This window comes from Plutella xylostella, chromosome 15 (genome assembly GCF_932276165.1).
Source record: "Plutella xylostella chromosome 15, ilPluXylo3.1, whole genome shotgun sequence".
In the NCBI taxonomy this organism is placed as follows: Eukaryota; Metazoa; Arthropoda; class Insecta; order Lepidoptera; family Plutellidae; genus Plutella; species Plutella xylostella.
Window position 1 is genome coordinate 987,800 of NC_063995.1, and position 7,401 is coordinate 995,200.

Below are 7,401 nucleotides of genomic sequence, written 5' to 3' on the forward strand. Positions count from 1 at the left end.
AGCAACATAAAATTCCTGAAAAAGAAAAATGCTTATCCACAAACTTTGTTGGCCATGTGAAGTTTTAATATTGAGAAACAAAATAAATAACAATCTTCCATCCAATGGTTGTCTGGTAGAGATTGCTTTAAGCAATAAGGCCGCCTTTTTTAACTGTTTTTTTTTTAGTTTATAAGTTGTTTTTTGTATTATTTCCTTTGGTGTAAATATTTTATTGTAAATATTCGCAAATTTCAAAAACTCGTAGAAAAAAAGAATAGAATAGAATAGACCCCATTTCGGCTATGTACACCACTATTGCAACATTTTGTATAGAAAGCAATGATAATTAACCTTTAGAATGTTGTGTGATTCAGCATAGGAAAGGTTAAGTTTAAATAAGTACATAAGTACCTACTTGATTTTTTTGTACAACAAAGTTTAAATACGTTTATTTTGCCATAATGTGTAATTCTTTTTTATATTTGCAAAATTTATTAATATATGTTTTTGGGTTTTCAAAATGACATTTTACTTTTGAAGAAAGTCATCCAAATTTTGGAAACCCAAGCGGGATCCATTGGTTATTATTTCAAAAGACGTTAGTTAGAACAATTTACAGCACTCTTATTGATGGTAGGATTAGTACAGGAGTCAGGACGCTTTAAAAATACGCTTCCGCTTAAATTTTTTTGAAAATGTAATGTTGGAATCAGTTAGATAAAATGAACTCTTTAATTTTTTGAATAAAACTTGTACTAGTGGCAGGTAGTATATCGTACAGTACCTAATCTAAGGGCCTCCAAAACCGATTTTACTCAAATAAAGCGTGTGTAGCTTTTTAAATACCGTATTATATTTAGTTAAAACAAAACCGAAATTAAATATTTTCGTATGGGCGCGACTCCTTAAAAATTTTGATTAGGTGGCGAGTGGAGGCAGCGCTTCTGTATGCGCTCCCGCTGCACTTATTTTGCATCCCGAACTTCTAAAAGTCTTAAAACAAAAGTTGTTTAGAAGTGCAAGCTGAGTGAAGCACACTCTTTTGAAAGAAATTGAATGAAGGGGACATAATTTTACTATTTAACAAACTATGAACTGAGTCCTGAATCTGGCTTACGAGATTTTATTTTATTAATTATGTATTTTACGTATAAAATAGAAGGAAAATTATAACTAGTAAAGGAAAGAACTACAATTTTGCTAAATAAAATGCTTTACTAGTCATTTTTCCCTGACTTTCCAGATTGCTCATCAATTTCACTGACTTTCCCTGACCACCTTGAGCTTCCCTGACTTTTCCCTGACTATCCCTGACTTTCCAGAAAGTGGACACCCTGATAGTGCTTATAATATTAAATACATCTACAACCGAATAACTTGAAATAATCGTCGTGACCTTTGAACAAAATTGTGAACATAATTTGTAAATAATGACGCAAAATATATTCCGTTTTTTGTGTTATTTTATTTACTTTACAATCTACCTAATTACTTGTTTAGTTACCCAAACATGGACGATAAAAAGTTAAGTACACAGTTATGAGTTTCTGCTATGTTTCCGTGTGTAATTTAATTACTTATATTTTAATGCAAATCGATTGAATCTGGGGGCTACTACTACTATTATTAGAGTGCAACTATAAAGTCCTGAAAACGGAAGTGGATTCTAAATTTCTAACTAAATGTTCGTTTATATTAATTTATTTAAGTACAAAATCGGTAAAAAATCATTTGCAAAAGTATTTGCAAAATCGCACTCTTTACTGTCAGGACTTTTTACTTGCATTGTATCTTAGTTGGCACCGGCTTTGACATGGGCTGGATTCGAAGCAGCAATCCCTAGCTCTAGAAGCTGCTACCCTACCCCCTGGGCTTCAGCATCGGTCATCTACCAACTGATCTATTCCAGTGTTGCCAACCATCCAACTACGAACCGCAAAATAATAGGTGTCACTCTGACCTTACGTCACATGATGCAATGTCGCCAGGATCTGGTTGAGAACTGGTTTGCGCGGTCAAGGCGAGCGTCTGGTGCAGGCGAGGTGCAGTGGGGCATTTATTCATGGGTGTGATTTACACTTAAGGGTCACCCTACTTATTAACTACTACTGAGCTACTGTTGAGACATTTGTGATCTAGGTATTATCATCAATGGACACAAGCAAAGCCGATGTAATTAGCGCTCTAGTCTCACAAAGCTAATGTTACAACAGACTTGGCACTTGTTAGGGCCAAGAAAAGTTTATTTATTAGGGAAATAATAAGTAAAATTATTGTTTAAAGTCAAAGGACTTTCGCGCACGACATTCTTACGTGTTAGCTGCTTAATTAAAGTTAACTTCGAAATGAAACCTGAGTAATTAGTGATGGTATGACACGACACAATCTATTTACGACTTGAACCGAGTATAATCTTGTGAAACATCACCGTAATGGTTTAATAGGCGAACGAGTTTTAATAAGGGAAATTTTCCTTACAGTTAGACGACAAATGACGATGGAATTGTTTTAATGTCGCAATTAAAGAAATGGCGTGCCTAGCAAAGGAGACTTTTTAAACATTAAATGAGTAGTTTGTGTTAAAAAAAGAGGTCAAATTATTTAATGCTTGTATAAGGCTACCACTACGTCTATACGTAGAAGCACAATCAAAGTCATTGTCGATGATCATCAAATATCATATATATCTTCGATAAACCAACACAAAAAACGCCCTTGAAATTAAACTCCGTCTATCTACCGGCCAAAAGACACTGACCGTCGTACAATTCGGCGGGACTTGCGCAGACGCAGCCCACGAGGCAACTTCGTGGTAATAAATCATACGCCGTCCCGCCTCCGGCTAAGGGGGGTCACTCTCTAAGTTTAGGAAAAACTAAACTGCAGCGCTAACCACGAATGTATCCCGTTGTATAAAGTATGCCGATTGCATGACCATTCTCGTTTGTAGAGTGACCCCTCTTCGTAAGGGGGCGATTAGATGCTGCGTGCTCCGCGGATGCAACAAATTATACCAAGACCGGTACACATTTTGGGCATTTGATTGCAGGACTCAATCTTACCAAATTACAGATTAGAACTCAACTGCGTCAGAAGATTGTGTCGCGAAGCCAAGGAAGAAATGATTCTATGCATACACAATGCGTTTATTAATATTTAAAGTTTTATTTTTAAGTCGTTGCAGCCATCTGTCGGACCTTGATAGAATGCCAAGTTCGAAATAATGCTGATTTCGTCCTCATTACAATTCTTATATGAGTAGGTATATGTATGGCAGCAGGTACAGAACTACATCATCAGCAACAATTCATCCAATAAATGTCAATTTCGATTGGTATTTCATCAACATCAATTTGTGGTTGATGTTAATAAGTGCGTCTTTTCTATCATAAAAAATACTCGTATTCTATGTAGTGTGTTATGTCTTGGCTAATTTAAATATTTTCAATTTAACCCATAATAATTTTGCCTTGCAGATTTTAATCTAACAGATTAATTATTTCATTCACCTACTGAATAACTTTATAACATTACTTCCTTATGAATAGTGCAGAAAAAAAACTGTTCTGGTTTTAAGTAAAAATAAAAAAGCTTACCTATGTAACTTTCTTAATTCAATGATTTCTAAGAATTGTCGAGCCGAATATGTACTATACTGCTTTTTAGGTATATTATGTTGCATATATTGAATATCAAATACACACTCATGTAAGCATGTATACACAATATATGGTGAAACAAAATGATACCATCAATAATAATTGAACCTAGATTAAGTTAAGACAATTAGGACAACATTTAAGTGTACAGTGGGCTGCAAAGATACCAGACCCCTCTCTATAGCAGTGTCACTCTAAGAGTGGTCAGGTTTATATGCATGCCGCTGTACATAAGTTAACAACAGTTAAGATTCAAATCAGTCAATGTGAATTAGTGATATTGGACAAACAGATACACAGTGCAAACTGAATACACCCTTTATTTGTTTGACAGGGATCTTTGATAACACAGGAAAACTGTTATTAAACTGTTATATTTTAGTTCAGAGCAGTATTTCACCTATCTTTAGCAATAAGAATTGACCTATTGTTAAAATATGACCTATGGTTTTCTGAATAAATGTTATTCTTATTCTATTTCTCTTTCTTTTTCTTTGTAAAAATTACATGGAGGAAGTAAAATTATCATTCATTAGTGTGCTACCAGGTTAATTCTAAACTGAGTCTCTATAAGCCAAGCAAGACCTCCTGGCAACCTATGTTGCCTTTAACAAATATGTGGCAACTTTTCTATCTAAAAATCCCACTTAGAAATTGTAAGTTTATTTTTCACTAGCTATTGCCCGCGAGCTTCACCTTAAAAAGTTTTCCCATGGGAATTCCGGGATAAAAAGTAGTCTTTGGTTCTTTCTCAGGGTCTAGACCATATTAGTATGTATACCAAATTTCATCTAAATCCATTCAGTAGTTTTGGTGTGAAAGAGTAACAGAGAGACAGACAGATAGACAGACAGACACAGTTACTTTCGCATTTATAATATTAGTAAGGATTTCAGTAAATCTACTCAAGTATGAATTAAGTTGAGCTCACTGAAATTATTCACTGAGTAGGATCTATCCTACTTTTTATCATGATTCAATGATTGACTAGACATGGCCTGGCCTGTAAAGGCAATTGTGGACTACTCATAGGGAGAATACTTCTGCCCAATAGGGATTCCCAAGCAAAAGTTGTAGCCTTGTAGGTATGTTCTAGGATTTGATTATGCTGGGCCGTTTAGCCAAAAAATTGCTTAAATCTCAGTTAAGTTATGGAAGAAAATAAGACATCAAAATGACCCTCTGACTGATTAATGACATCATAGAGCTAGAAACCTTCATCTACCTACCTGTTACTAAATTATTAAATGGTAAAGTATGCACTTTGCACAAGTTGACAATCAAAGCAGTAAGAAAAATATGATGTGGTTAGATTTGTTAAATCAATTATAGAAGCTGTTTATGAGGATAAATAAATAGAATGAACTTACCAAAGTATTATTGACGAAACATTTCGTCAGATCATTTGTTTGTAACCAATTTCCGAGAGGAACACAATATTCAATGTCTTAAAAAATGTAAAAAGAGACGATATTTTTCTAGGGCATTGTTCACACACAAAATACATTCACAATGTAAAATTTTCACAAATATTCCGATTGTTGACCAACTAAAATTGACACATAAACACAGAAACCACGAAACACAAGCTCTCGCTTGCTGTAAAGTCTATCACAGAATAAAATTACATTTTTATTTTACGTCAAGCGAGGAACCCGCGTCTTCAGCCGCCTATTTAGAGAGAGATGCAAGCATTTGTTGGAATGAAATACGAATAGAGATAAACCTTTGGTATAAAAGAGACAGCTAGTGTTATCTCACTTCTAACTTTACCGGAAAGCGCGCTTACCGCTTGACAGATGACATTGGCACAGAGTATTATTTCTATTCTGTGTTAAGAAGACGCCATCTTTTAAAATGTTGCCAGAAATTAAAATACTTAAGTTTTTTTTTATGATTAGATATAACTTTTTTATTTGATTACTGCATTATGAAGGTATGATTTACAGAATCATGGTCTTAATTTATTTCGATCTTAATTTCAATTTTTCTACCCAATAGTTTATATAGGTGAGGTTTGTCCACAAGTTTCAAGTACTTACCCACACTAGGAATGTGAGTACTTACACATAGCTAGGTAAGATTTAAGGATACCTTACCTAGTTAATTCCTTTGTCTAATACATACTATAGCACCTGACTGACTAAAATAATATTTTATCTATTTGCTTAATTTATATTATCAATTAACTATCACTGACTACTATCAGTTATACCACTTATATCTTTATCAACATTTAACAATTTTAAAAATAAGTAGTTACCTACCTACCTATCTACTTACATAAGTGTACAAGACTCTTAACTCATATTGTAATAAATTGATCTCACTCGCCCGACTCGCCCACAAACTTATGAGTGACTGGTCAGACAAGGAAACACAGGCCCTATGTTTGAGGAATTAAGTGTTTTTTAGGCAGAAGAGCTATCTTGGACGGTCTGTATGCAAGTTTGCTGTCTCAGGCGGTGCTGTGTCGGTGTGCGTGCAACGTCGAGGTGGCCGTCGGAGAACCAGTCAGGCCGCTAGTAACCGAAATTCCAAGAATCGGAGGCGAATGCTGCGGGACGCGCGCTTAGGAATCCTTTACACTAGTACAACGAAATTGCTCGGTGTTATACTTACAAACTGTCACGTTTATCAATATCAGTACGATTCAATATCCCAATAAAAAAAACATTGGTTAAGTACTTCATTGTTAATTAGTTAACTACTTTGTGTTTTTTGTTTAGAAGTAATTTGATGCCACGTCTCTAGAACTTTTTCGTTGCTCGCGAGTGTTTTAAAGTTTATAGGTATAATAAACCGAAAGGACATAAGGGCTAGGACTCCGGAAATAATTTTGACCAACTTTTGTTCTTTGAGTTAAAAAAATTTGCAAAGCCAATACATTTTTTCGAATTTCCGATAGTCGTAGGAAAAATGTTGTGCAGGATGACCACCTGAGTCCTACCCTATTTGCTTAAACTAAATGCCTATGTCGCAGCCGGATCGTATAATCCGCCGTATTACATTATGGCTAGCCGCATTACAAGACAGGGCCTCTTTGTAATGCGGCGGATCAACGTTTAGCCGTATTGAATATGGCTGAATGAAAATAGTAAGTAAAATGCGCCGGATTGTATTCGACATCATACGTCATTCAATATAGCTGGCCGTTATGTGATACGGCGAGAGATTAGCCGCCGCATCAAAAAAAATTAGTTTCGTTTTTTGAACACTCGTGACGCTGCTTGACATAACAACAATAATGGCGTTGGATACAGATATTTGATGATGATTAAAACAAAGAAATCGTGTTAAATATATTTGTAAACAGTGACTTCAAGAAGAATTTTCACGTGAAATTAAATAATATCTATTCCGATCAATGCGGAACAGTGAAAAACGTACAAAAGTTATAACGCACATCAAACAGCTAAAGTGACCATGGATTCTGCTGGTCGGCGGATTTCCACACAGTATTACTGGGTCAAAAAATATAATTGTGGCCGGCAAAGATTATTTGATCTTGAAGAGACTGCGACTACGCAAACGTAGTGTGGGACGCCCTCCGGCTAGATGAAATGACGACTTACGAAAGGTGGTTGGTTATGATTGGATGTGGAAAGCTATAGATCGCATCCAGTGATGTGCTTTGGGAGAGGCCTACGTCCAGAAGTGATGATGATGATGAAGAATAATAATTTCGAAGATCCTACAATCCGAGTAGTGCCCATGAACAGTATTTTGATACTTTAACGGAAGTCCATATGATAGCATA

The 7,401-nt window shown here is 35.3% G+C and overlaps 1 protein-coding gene across 1 annotated transcript in view; it reads right to left on the reverse strand.

Moving 5' to 3' along the window:
• Nucleotides 1-5,271, reverse strand: part of LOC105391857 (innexin inx1) — a 30,855-nt gene extending 25,584 nt beyond the window's left edge. The window contains exon 1 of the mRNA XM_038107964.2: nucleotides 5,012-5,271. The gene's annotated coding sequence lies outside the window, so the exon portion shown is untranslated. The remainder of the gene's footprint in view (nucleotides 1-5,011) is intronic.
• Between the last annotated feature and the right edge of the window lie 2,130 nt (nucleotides 5,272-7,401).